At 32.9% G+C, this 13,878-nt stretch overlaps 1 long non-coding RNA gene across 1 annotated transcript in view; it reads right to left on the reverse strand.

Moving 5' to 3' along the window:
• Window positions 1-1,589: 1,589 nt before the first annotated feature.
• The window catches only part of LOC132366319 (uncharacterized), a 45,233-nt gene continuing 32,944 nt past the window's right edge, over window positions 1,590-13,878 (reverse strand). The window contains exon 3 of the long non-coding RNA XR_009503419.1: window positions 1,590-2,098. This is a non-coding gene — a long non-coding RNA (uncharacterized LOC132366319). The remainder of the gene's footprint in view (window positions 2,099-13,878) is intronic.

Genomic DNA, 13,878 nt, shown 5'->3' on the forward strand with positions numbered 1-13,878 from the left:
ATGTTTGATTTCATTAGAGTTAAAATTTCTGCCTAGCGAAATGTTCTGTTAGGAGAATGAAAGGCAAAACACAGAACAGGAGAAATATTTGCAAATCACATCTGATAGAGGATTTGTTTTCAAACTATATAAAAACCATTGAAACTCAACAGTAAGAGATCAAACAACTCAGTTAATAAATGGGCAAAATAACTTAAGAGACTTTTCACCAAAGAAGATATACGGATAGAAAATAAGCATATGAAAAGATGCTCAACATCAAAAGATTTTAAGGAATTGTAAATAAAAACAATTAGATACTACAGCAGATCTATTAGAATGGCTAGAATTCAAAACACTGACAACACTGAGTGCTGGTGAGGATATGGAGCTTCTCACTCATTGCTGGAGGGATTGAAGAATGGTACAGCCACTGTTGAACACAGACTGGCAGTTTCTTTTAAAACTAGATATAGTCCTGTGTATGACCGAGTATTACACTCCTCCATCTTTGCTCAAATGAACTGAAAACTTATGTCTACACAAAAACCTACACACAAATATCTGTAGCAGCTTTACTCATAAGTTTTAATACTTGAGTAATACAACCAAGAAATCCTTCAGTAGGTAATTGAATAAATGAACTATGGTCCATTCAGACAATTGAATATTATTCAGCATTGAGCTATCAAGGCACAAAAACACACAGAGGATCCTTAAATGCATATTGCCAAGTGAAAGAATTCAATTTGAAAAGGCTATGTACTCTATGATTCCAACTATATGACATTCCAGAAAAGGCAAAATTAACGAGACAATAAAAAGATCAGCTATTGGCCGGGAATTCAGGGGGAGAGAGAGAAGGATGAATTAGTGGAGCACAGGAGATTTTTAGGGCAGTGAGAATATCCTGTAGGATACTGCAATGGTGGACAAATATAGTACATATTTGTCCAGAAAAATCATGGAATGTACAACACAAAGAGTGAATCCTAATGTAAACTATGGACTTTGGTTTATAATAATGTATCAATATTGGTTCATTAATTGTAAAAAGCATACCACACTAATATAAGACATTAATAAAAAGAAACTGTGTGAGGGAGGAGAGGGGCTATATGAGAAGTCTCAGCACATTCCATTCACTATTTTCCTGTAAACCTAAAAATGATCTAAAATGTAAAATCTATTAAATTAGATTTCTTTTAATACAGAAAAAAGGATTTAATGAGAAGCTTATAAAATTGGAAATAAAATTAATTCCATCAGACAACTGCCAAGAGTTCAATGAAGCAGACTGTTTATCACACCACTTTAATGAAAAAAAAAAAAAAAAAAGCAAAGAAAGGAGACAACATGAATAAGTGATGCATTACACAAGGCTGAGTTCTAGTACACAGAATATGTTCAAAAAAGACACATTTAAGTTTACTCAAAATTTTTACTTTTCCCACCACTAATATGTAGATAATGGAAACAAATTAAATACTGAAATAAGAATTGTTAGATTACCTTGGTTATGTATCAGAATGATACATAACTCTGTAAACAATTTTTTGTAGTCTTCCCACTACACATCTGACCTTTTTGGCTTTTTCTTCAGTTTCCTTCATTGTTTCAACCTTTTACATAACGTCAAAAATGTCTTTCATTGGTTTTTGTGTTTTTTTTGGCACCTTTTTAAAAATTAGTGAACTTGAATTTTTCTATGAGAAAGTATCCAATATGGCCCTGTAGTCTTCCCTTCCCTCTTTGCAACAGTTCCAAGCCACCAAGAAGTAGAGTATGTTTACCTATTTTTGAGTTTGGACTGGACTTTGGCAAACAAAATGCAGTGGAAGTGGTGGTATACTCCTTCTTAGCATTGACTGCAATAGGCTTTGTGTGTTTCTACTCTCTCTCTTACAATTCAAAACCATGTGAACAAATCTAGGCCAGCATGCTGGAGGGTGAGACCACATAAACAGTAACCCAAGCTTTCCAAGGTATCCTTTATGAATGACATTTATGAGTGAGCCAGCCACAGCCAGCCCACCAGCTGCCTGAAGATACTGAGTGGGCACAGTGATACTGGATAGGAACGATCCGGTCCAGAAGAATCACCCAGATGTCTGCCAACCTGTAAATACATGAATTAATCAACTGCTTCAATTGCTTTAAGTCACTAAGTTTAAGACAGTTTGTTACACAGCAAACGTTAACTAAAATAAGAAACTTCAAAATACACAAATATAATAATGACTGTCAAGACCTTTCTTCTCTTATAAGCTTTCTCCTAAAATTCTTGTTATTTACTTATTATCTCCAAGTGGATACCCCACTGGCAACTTAAACCTTTTCAATACTGAAATAATTTTCCTTCTTTTAAATGTTTATTTTTCTTGTATTTATTGTATTCAGTCATATTACCACAAAATCATACAAATTTGAAAAAAATATTGTAGTTATGACTTTCTCTTAATACATCATCAATTGACTAATAAATCATCCTCTTTCATAAATGTATCACTTTTATTTCTATTTATAGCCTTCACCGAGCACATATTTGGCTATAGCCTAGATAATTTAATCTCTCCTTAACTGCTCTTTTTATTTGCAGGGTGTCTTAATTTCAGTATAAATCTTTAGAAACATAATTCTATTTTGCAGTCATTATTGTGTAAAATATCTTATAAAATTAATTTTTTTCTGATACTTTTTAAGGAAAATTATATCATATCTGATACATACAAACAAAATCTATTTAGATCAGTTCCTCGACTACAATGCCTGTATTTCTACCTTAATTTGGTCACTGATTCTCTCATTCCACCTTCCAACTATTCCAAAATATGCACAGTTTTCTATACCTTCTTACCTTTGTAAATGCTGTTTCCTCTGCCTAGAATTCCCTAAATTTATCACCATTGTATGTCGGCTGTCCTACTTTAAGTACCAGCTCATATATTATCACTTGCAACTGTAAATGGAACATATTATGTAGGAATAAAAAATATGTTACCTTAGGAAGTAAACAAATATGATCATTGAGGCAATAATATTTTCCATTTGTTTTTTTAAAAGCACCTTTGAATCATTCATCAAGTAATATGTCCTGTCCTTTTAGGAGACTGTTTGTGTCTTCTATGGTATTACAGTTAAAATGTTGCCTTCATTTTTTTCTTCCTAACGCCTCCACTGTCTTCAAATAAGTTAATTTAATAGTCACTTTTTTTGATAGATCACTATATTCATCTTAATTATAAGCTTTTATAATGCATTAAAAAAAAGCTATGAGTAAAATTTGCTTTGTGCAGAGAGACCTGGTACCGTTGGAGGTGCTGAATTTTCTACTTTCTGCAATCATGTAGTTAATGTATGTCCTAGAAGGCGCTATCGTTTAAAGAATTCTTAGTATCTCTTTTTCTGACTGTACTGACACAAATTAAAGACTGACCTGAAAATTTCTTTCCAACAGTTGTCATCCCATCATGTTTATGTATCAACCACTTACTCTACATCAGGCTAAACCCCCTCTAATCAGTGGATCTTGCCTCTCATATTGTCCTTGCATGTCTAGTTGACTGTCAGCTCCTTGGTTTCATCTTCCAATGTGCTACATTGGTGACAGTGCTCAGAAAACACTCAGTTTTACTGACACCCTTTAGAGATCATCCGCGATGCTGGAAATCATCTGTTTTTTGTTTTTTTTTTATTCTCACTTTGTCATCTCTGGGGAGGATAGACTCCTTGCATCTTAAAAACTCATGCAATGAGAAATGGTATGCTAAGCACTTCTGGGATTATAGTTAGTTTTTACAGGTGATTATAGTTTCTTGCAAATCATAAATAATTGCAAACAGTTCCCAAATTATCAATTGCAGTAGCTACTCTGTTAAATTTACCTAGTTATATAATTTGTCATTTAAAAAACTGAATAAAGAGCTTTATTGAAAGATTTATCCAATGTGACTATCATTTTGAGACGTTTCTACTTACAAGAAAAATTGTGCATTGTACTCAGAATTGACAGAATTTTTATCTGTAATTTATGGTAAATATTTCACATGTCAAATATCTTTACACCTTAATATTTTTTATCAAATCACTTGTGGTTGTTGAATTTTGCAAACACTTCAATAATTTTGACATTAGCATTTATATATTTTCAACATTTGATTTATTAAAATTATATTATATTTATAATTTATATTTAAAATTTTATTGATTATATAGATTTTTTGGTATTAAAACAGCAATCAATAACTCACTTGCTTCACTATAGCCCCATACTTATCTATCAGGTAATTTAAAATAATATTTACTTACTTTAATATTATAGAATAATATTTGCTTAAGAATCACTTAATTTGTTAAACTCTTATATACATTTTCATTTAATCCTCAAACAATGATGTTTGTTTCCTAACCGATTGTTCCTCAAGCATGCTCTTTTCCTGTCTCCATCTTTTGTTTTTCATCACCATCTGCAAACGTCCAAACACTTTAGTTTAAAAATAACTTAAAAAATAATTATGCATCCTTAATACCACTGAAACATTTTCTCTATTTATAAAATTGTCATTGTAGGCTATTTCAATAATAGTTATCAGATTGTATTTGGTTTGATAACAATTTGCACATTTGTACTGGGTCTTCACCCTTGTACTGTAAGGTTCAGGAGGGCAGTTTTGAATTCTCATAAAGTCTAGTACAATGATTTGTATAGAGTAAACACTTTAAGTGTTTTGGTATAAGTGATGAATAGGTATCATGTGGTAAATTACAAATAATGAAGATCTCATTGTGTCATTTTTATTGCAAAATTTCACTTATATAATTGTGATTATCAAAAATTTTATACCATTTATTATCATTATTTTTCAAAATACTAAAAGAAACATTTTCTAGAGTTCCGTGCTTCAAACGAGTGGAAACTGTTTAAGAGATAAAAAGACATAAGGCTATCTACTGTTTGAAGAAGAGAATTAAAGAGGATACCGTTAATTCTTAGAAGAGAGAGAAATGCTCTTGTTTTCACATAGGTGACTGTCAAATGTTAGGCGGTTTTGATCATCACCTTGCCAACTCATTGAAAGGCAGATTGCTGTGCCAACATCTTAAAGATCTCAAATAAAGTCTAGGATAAGTTGCATTTTAAACCTTTAAGTGATTATGATAAGGGTGATTCATGTCTAGGACTTATTTATTTGTTTGTTTTAAAGGATTGCTATGACTATCTTTGCATTTTATTTTTTTTAATTTTTTTTTCATCTTTTGACTGCACCACACAGCATGTGGGATGATGGGATCTTAGTTCCCAGACCAGGGGTTGAACCCATACCCCCTGCTGTGGAAGCACAGCGTCTTAACCACTGGAACACCAGGCAAGTCCCTCTAGGAGTAATTTAGATAAACACTGTTAATGGTTTTTACTTGCTTGTTTTTTTTCGTTTTTTGTTTTTTGTTTTGGTTGTTGTTGTTTATCTGGGTAGGGAAAGAAGGTATACTAAAAGAAGTAAAGCAGGTTAAGATTTATGTCACCTTATATAATACAATAAAGAATGTATTAATTGGCATCTCCAAATGCTGCAGAAAAGGCATGTTTGGGAATTTGGAAATGGCTGTTGAGAGGAAGAAATACCCAGGACATAGTGGAAAGGTTAGATTGGGGAGAATTATAAATGGTAAGAAACACAAATTGTCAAAGATGACAGATGAAGGAGAAACTGGGAAAAATACTGATGGCTAGTATTTAATCTGGTCCTTTTTCTGATTTCAGATTTAATCTCTACTTTCCCACTACATTCTTGTTACTCTCAAATGTTCAAAGTGTCACCGCTATAAACTTGCATTATTTATTTATTTATTTTAGGAATTACAGGTAAGGAGAAAAAAATATATGGGCAGAACAGAAGGGAAAGAAGACAGCTCTGGAAGGTGATAATTGAAACTAGGCCTAGGAACAGGTATTAGGTGTGAGAAGTCATAGAAAACCATAACCAATTCTTCAGGCATCATCAGAAGTATTGTTAATGGTAATGGGAGATTTTCAATAGGACCTGGGATGAAAACTGTAATCATTTTATTTGGATTAAGAGGAAAAGGTGAATATAAAAGCCTGGGGGACCAGGAACCCAAAGAGTTATATAGGCTTGAATATTTGAAAGCATTTTCATCTATTTAAGCATATGTAGAATGCTAAAAATCTGAACAGGTGTGTATTTTTCTTAATTATTTTAATTAAAACTTTCTTAGAAATAGTGATTCTGGTTAAAGTTGGCAGATAAATCTGAAGATGGAAATAGGTATAAATAATGGCAATTTGCAATGATAATCCAGAATAAAACAGCTGCTGCAAATGAACATTTCACAACAAAATTCAGAAAAATAAGGATGGTAATTGGGTAAGATCAAGAGACCAAATAGAAGTTCATGAACAAAATATATAAAAGAATAAAAATTCCAACCAATCTGTTTTCTATGTACATCATGCTTGGAAGGAAAGTTGTTTAACTTCCAGAATAATGAGAAGGTTTACTTAGTTATTGAATCAGACATTGAAATTGGGAAAATGATTTGTTCTGTAACTCTGTAATATATAATTTTGGGGATGTGTATATGAGATGTGTAGGTCTGATAAAACCTCTGCATCACAAATTTAAAAAGCTGTAGCATGGTTTATGCCCAACAGTTTTATTCATAGTCTAAGTAATTTTTTTTAAAAAAGATACTGTCTGATACTTTGATACCTAGTCAGAGAAATCAGCTTTGAACTCTTGGGAAATGACTTAAGAACATACACTGAGAAGTAATGAGAAGCTTTAAATTGTTTACTTAGCAAGGAAACCAACTTGCTTGATCTAATGCCTGAGAGTCTCTCTTCATTCTTCCTTTTGTCCTCATTTTTTGTTTGAAGCAGGTCAAGGAGCAAATACCTATTATATCCTGTGCATTTGCTAAGGAGATTTACCCCTCATTATCACATCATTCTTTATTCAAAGAATATTTGATGTATATGGCAGCCTTTGAACCTTAAGGATGACTATGAAGAAATATTCAAATAATGCTTTGAATTCACAACAAATACACATCAACATTTCAGAAGATAAACTGATCAGAATTTGCTAAATGCCATAGGAAATTCATTTTGGATAAGGAAAAATAATTTGCTTTGTAAAAATTCACCACCTATGATTGAAAGAATAAACAATTATAGGAGGTTTATTTGATATGGTCTATCCCAGTTAAAAACAGCTACCTCTAATCAAAGACCTGCACAGTCCTCAAGACTGCCAGCATTATTTTCACTCTGAATTAGTTTGTATTTTTCCACAGAAACTATTTATTTTATTTTATTTTTAATTTACTAATGGAAATACTCATATCCAAAACATCTTCCTATTTCTGCCACTGCTGCTTCAATTGGCTGAGAATTTTCTTCTCCAATTAGGAACCAAAATTAGTGTTAAAGTTTTAATGTGAATGAGGAAATAGAAAAGAAACATGAGACACACTTCTCCATAATTAAGCATAATTTTCCTAAAACCAAAAATCCATGGGAAGAATAGAATTAAAATATACAGAATTTATTTTAGAAATTACTAATTTAAAAAAAGTATTTGAAAAAGTTTTAAAACAATAGCATAAAAATATATCCTCATTGCTATCGCTTAAAGAAATATAATTTTCTGTTTCGATCACAAATAAAAAAGGCAGAAATAAATAAATAAGTGGTAAACAAGTCCTAAAAGAAAAATGTTATCAAAAGTTGAAATGTTAAAAAAAATTCAAAGACAATTTTATACCAATATTTTAGAATCTTAAGGAAAATCTACTTTGGCCACTTTCAAATGTACATCCATAATTATTGTATAAGTGTCTTAGAGAAACCTTATTAAATTTTGCATTTAAATTTGTTTTGGCTTTTCAACAACATTAAGAGAAAGACATTCTTGGTCTATGATCGTTAGAGGTAGAATGTTCTCTGCCTAGAATTTGTGAAGAGTATCAGTGGTGAGAAACGGATTGCAAGTACTAATATGTTTGTGTGTTAGTTTTTAATGAGATAGATTTATGGAAATTACTTTTCAAAAATGCAAATTGGTTTAATAAGTATATCCCTAAGAAATAGTCAACTAGGAATACCCAAATTGACCTGGATGCATGATAGACCAATAAAAAAATAATGAGGAAAATTAAACTATTAACCAATTAATGAAAAGATAATGTGATCTACCAATTCCTCAAGTTTTATTATATTTTTCTTTCTTTTTTAATAGATATTTAATAGTGAATGTGATATTTATATGGATTGCGTTAGTTTCACCTCAGCACCTGTTAAAGTCAATCTTTCCAATCTATTTTGTGATGTCTCTGTTTGATACCATAAAACCCATAAATGCATCAAAGAATTCATAGATTTTATTCTATAAAGTTGGTCTTTATCTGAACATGTATTGGTGCTTAAAAATATCATGTTGCTGGTATTTTTTTACATTGGTAAAATAGTCATATTAATACTAATTCTTATTTCATATTTGAAATTAGTTTTAAAGGTTTTCTGAAATATGTACTTTGGGGATTCAATTAAATAATGAGTTATTTCATATGTATTTAAATACTGAGGTAATTCATACATGTGTGTGTGTGTTTTATTCACACATTTTTATACTATTACTAATAGGTTACTCAGTGAATTAAGGAAAAAAATCTTAATAATTAATTTAAAGTAAATTTATATTATAGGTGTTCAAGCATCTATAAAGTTATTTTGGGTACACAAATGCATTTTTTTCCTACATTAGAGGGAATATTTATTGTAAACTATTCATTGAAGTTTGTTGAACACCACGTGGTGTTGGACATGGTCAAGAGATAGATAATAAATAGAGAATAAAGCAGTAAATTAGTAAACCCTGTATTCATGTTGCTTATACTCTAATATGGCAAGATGGACATGTGTGTAATAAATAATAAAATATACAGTATATATACAACAATGGGTGCTAAGAATAAAAATCAAGCTAAGAAGGAGGACACTGAAAGTTGGGGCCCACTTTCAATCTTAAATAGAGTGGTCAGAGGATGCTTCACTGGGCACTTGACAGTTTATCAAAGAAGTAATGGAATTGAGGACAGAAACCAAGCAGACGGCTATTTGAAGAAGGCCCTTTATAGGTAAATGAGTCAGAATTGTGCCTGTAGTGAGGGAAGAACAGAAAGAAGGCAAGTGATGCTGAATGAAGTGAGCAAGGGGGATAAGGGAGGTGAGGTCCAAGTAATGATGTGTGTTGGAGGATTCTGATTGTGAGAAACTTGTAGGACAAGGTAAGGGTGCTGAATTTTAAGTCTGAATGAGGTGGGAAGACAGTGAAGGATTTTATGTTAAGAGGCAACATAACTCTGGCTTCTGATGGATTCAGACTTGTTATTCTAGCACCAAGAACACACACAGGCATGAGTTTTGTTCCCTAATCATCTATAGTTAACACCTACAAGTGTGATGAAGCAACCAATTATACAACCAAATGTATATAATGCTACAGAACATACAAAATGGAGTGGAACTTAACCTTTTTATATTCACATTGTCCAGGATTCCTGTGAGAAAATCTTAAGCAATAATGGTAAAATATTGTCATACTTATTTTAAAATCTTCAGAAATCTAGCATAAAAATAATCTCTCTTCTTTGTCCAAACTATGAGAAAATGGATCTAAATACATATGTGCATAAGGAGACGTTTCTTCTTTTAGTGAAGATATAATCTGCTATTTTTTTTCACCCAAAAGATGCCACGTCAATGCAGAACAACTTATTGGGTGGGTTCTGTATAGCTACTCTATTTTTTTTTTTTTTTTTGAGTCACTGTAAGCTCTTATTAAAAGGCAGCTATGAATTGGACTTTAGGATATTATTTGGGACACTTCTGCTGTATCAAGGAGAATGTATTTGATATTTCTGAATTGGGTCAATTCTAAGTTCACAGCAGTGATAGATGTTTCTGGTCTTCATATTTTTATGTCCCACTTATTATTTCAAGAGATATGTGAGAGTAAAAGATATTTAAAAGTAAAAGAGTTAAACAAATTAGCTCACAATATATGTTCACATTGTCATCTTTCTCCAAGAAATTTCATAACATAAGAATAAGTTATACTAGAAATAGCCTCATCCACCAGAGGGCAGAGAGCAGAAGCAAGAACTACAATCCCACAGACTGTGGTACAAAAACCACATTCACAGAAAAATAGACAAAATGAAAAGGCAGAGGACTATGTACCAGATGAAGGAACAAGATAAAACCCCAGAAAAAAATAAACAAATGAAGTGCAGATAGGCAAACTGTCAGAAAAAGAATTCAGAATAATGATAGTGAAGATGATCCAGGAACTCAGAAAAAGAATGGAGGCAAAAATCAAGAAGATGCAAGAGATGTTTTAAAAAGACCTAGAAGAATTAAAGAACAAACAAACAGAGATGAACAATACAATAATTGAAATGAAAAATACACTAGAAGGAATCAATAACAGAATAACTGAGGCAGAAGAACAGATAAGTGACCTGAGGACAGAATAGTGGAATTCACTGTGGCACAATAGAATAAAGAAAAAAAATGAAAAGAAATGAAGACAGCCTAAGAGACCGCTAGAACAACATTAAACACACCACCATTTGCATTATAGGGGTCCCAGAGGAGAAAAGAGAGAGAAAGGACCTGAGAAAATATTTGAAGAGATTATAGTTGAAAACTTCCCTAACATGGGAAGGGAAATAGCCACCCAGTCCAGGAAGAGCAGAGAGTCCCAGGCAGGATAAATCCAAGAAGACCGAGACACATAGTAATGAAATTGGCAAAAATTAAAGACAAAGCAAAATCTTTAAGAGCAACACGGGAAAAACAACAAATAACATGCAACAGAACTCCCATCAGGTTAACAGCTCATTTCTCAGCAGAAACTCTACAAGCCAGAAGAGAGTGGCATGATATATTTAAAGTGATGAAAGGGAAGAACCTACAACAAAGATTACTCTGCCCAGAAAGAATCTCATTCATATTCAATGAAGAAATCAAAAGCTTTACAGACAAGCAAAAGCTAAGAGAAATCAACATCACCAAACCAGCTCTGCAACAAATGCTAAAGGAACTTCTCTAAGTGGGAAAAAAAAGATAAGAAAAGGGCTTACAAAAACAAACCCAAAACAATTAAGAAAATGGTAATAAGAACGTAGCTATAGATAATTACCTTAAAAGTAGATGGATTAAATGCTCCAACCAAAAGACATAAACTGGTTGAATGGGTACACAAACAGGACCCATGTATATGCTGTCTAAAAGAGACCTATTTCAGACCTAGGGACACATACAGACTGAAAGTGAGGGTATGGAAAAAGATATTCCATGCAAATGGAAATCAAAAGAAAGCTGGAGTAGCAATACTCATAAGAGATAAAATGGACTTTATAATAAAGAGTGTTACAAGAGACAAGGAATGACACTACATAATGATCAAGGGATCAAACAAATAAGAGGATATAACAATAATAAATATCTATGCATCCAACACAGGGCACATCAATACATAAGAGAAATGCTAACAGCTATAAAAGAGGAAATCGACAGTAAAAATAATAGTGGGGGACTATAACACCTCACTAACATCAATGGACAGATCATCCACACAGAAAATTAATAAGGAAACACAAGATTTAAATGACACAATAAACCAGATAGATTTAATTAATATTTATAGGACATTCCATCCCAAAACAGCAAATTACATTTTCTTCTCAGGTGCACACAGAATATTCTCCAGGATTGATCATATCTTGGGTCACAAATCAAGCCTTGGTAAATTTAAGAAAGTTGAAATCATATCAAGGATCTCTTCTGACCACAATGCTATGAGATTAGAAATCAATTACAGGGAAAAAAATCTGTAAAAAAACACAAACACATAGAGGCTAAATAATACATTACTAAATAATTAACAGATCGTCAAAGAAATCAAAAGGAAATAAAAAAATACCTAGAGACAAATGACAATGAAAACATGATCTAAAACCTATGCGATGCAGCAAAAGCAGTTCTATGAGGGAAGTTTAGAGCAATACAATCCTACAACAAAAAACAAGAAAAATCTCAAATAAAATTCTAACGTTACACCTAAAGGAACTGGTGAAAAAAGAACAAACAAAACCCAAAGTTAGTAGAAGGATAGAAATCATAAAGATCAGAGCAGAAATAAATGAAATAGAAACAAAGAAAACAATAGCAAAGATCTAAAAAACTAAAAGCTGGTTCTTTCAGAAAATAAACAAAATTGATAAACCTTTAGCCAGACTCATCAAGAAAAAGAGGGAGAGGACTCAAATCAATAAAATTAGAAAGGAAAAAGGAGAAGTTTCAACAGACACTGCAGAAATACAAAGCATCATATAAGACTACTACAAGCAACTCTATGCCAATAAAATGGACAACCTAGAAGAAATGGACAAATTCTTAGAAAGGTATAACCTGCTAAGTCTGAACTGGGAAGAAGCAGAAAATATGAACAGACCAATCACAAGTAATGAAATTGAAACTGTGATTAAAAATCTTCCAACAAACAAAAGTCCATGACCAAATGGCTTCAAAGGTGAATTCTATCAAATATTTAGTGAGGAGCTAACACTCATCCTTCTCAAACTGTTCCAAAAATTGCAGAGGAAGGAACACTCCCAAACTCATTCTACAAGGCCACCATCACCCAGATACCAAAACCAGACAAAGATACTACAATTAAAGAAAATTACAGACCAATATCACTGATAAATTTAGATACAAAAATCCTCAACAAAACACCAGCAAACAAAATCCAACAACATATTAAAAGGATCATAAATCATGATCAAGTGGAATTTATCCCAGGGATGATTCTTCAATATATGCAAATCAATGAATGTGATACACCATATTAACAAATTGAAGAATAAAAAACATACAATCATATCAATAGATGCAGAAAAGGCTTTTGACAAAATTCAACATTGATTTATAATAAAAACTCTCCAGAAAGTGGGCATAGAGGAAACCTACCTTAATATAATAAAGGCCATATATGACAAACTCACAGCAAACATCATTCTCAATTGTGAAACAGTGAAAACATATCCTCTAAGATCAGAAACAAGACAAGGATGTCCACCCTCATCACTATTATTAAACATAATTTTAGAAGTTCTACCCACAGCAATCAGAGAAGAAAAAGAAATAAAAGGGATACATATTGGAAAAGAAGAAGTAAAACTGTCACTGTTTGCAGATGAAATGATACTATACATAGATAATCCTAAAGATGCCACCAGGGGGACCTTCAAGATGGTGGAGGAGTAAGGTGTGGAGATCACCTTCCCCCTCAACAAATACATCAAAAATACATCTACATGTGAAACAACTCCTACAGAACACCTACTGAACGCTGGCAGAAGACCTCAGACCTCCCAAAAGAGCTGAGTGGCTGACAGGGACTCTGTGCTCTGGCCCCATATCAGGCCAGAGCCTCTGAGGTGGGAGAGCTGAGTTTAGGACATTTTCCACCAGAGAACTCCCAGCCCCACATAATTTCAAATGGTGAAAGTGCTCCCTGAGATCTCCATCTCAACGCTAAGACCCAGCTCCACTCAACAACCAGCAAGCTACAGCATTGGACAACCTATGCCAAACAAACGGCAAGACAGGAACACAAACCCACTCATTAGCAGAGAGGCTGCCTAAAATCATAATAAGACACCCGAAAACACACCATTGGACATGGTCCTGCCCCCAGAAAGAAAAGATCCAGCCTCATCCACCAGAACACAGGCACCAGTCCCCTCCACCAAGAAGCCTACACAATTCACTGAACCAAACTTACCCACTGGGGGCAGACACCAAAA

Source organism: Balaenoptera ricei, chromosome 5 (assembly GCF_028023285.1).
Source record: "Balaenoptera ricei isolate mBalRic1 chromosome 5, mBalRic1.hap2, whole genome shotgun sequence".
Taxonomy (NCBI): Eukaryota; Metazoa; Chordata; class Mammalia; order Artiodactyla; family Balaenopteridae; genus Balaenoptera; species Balaenoptera ricei.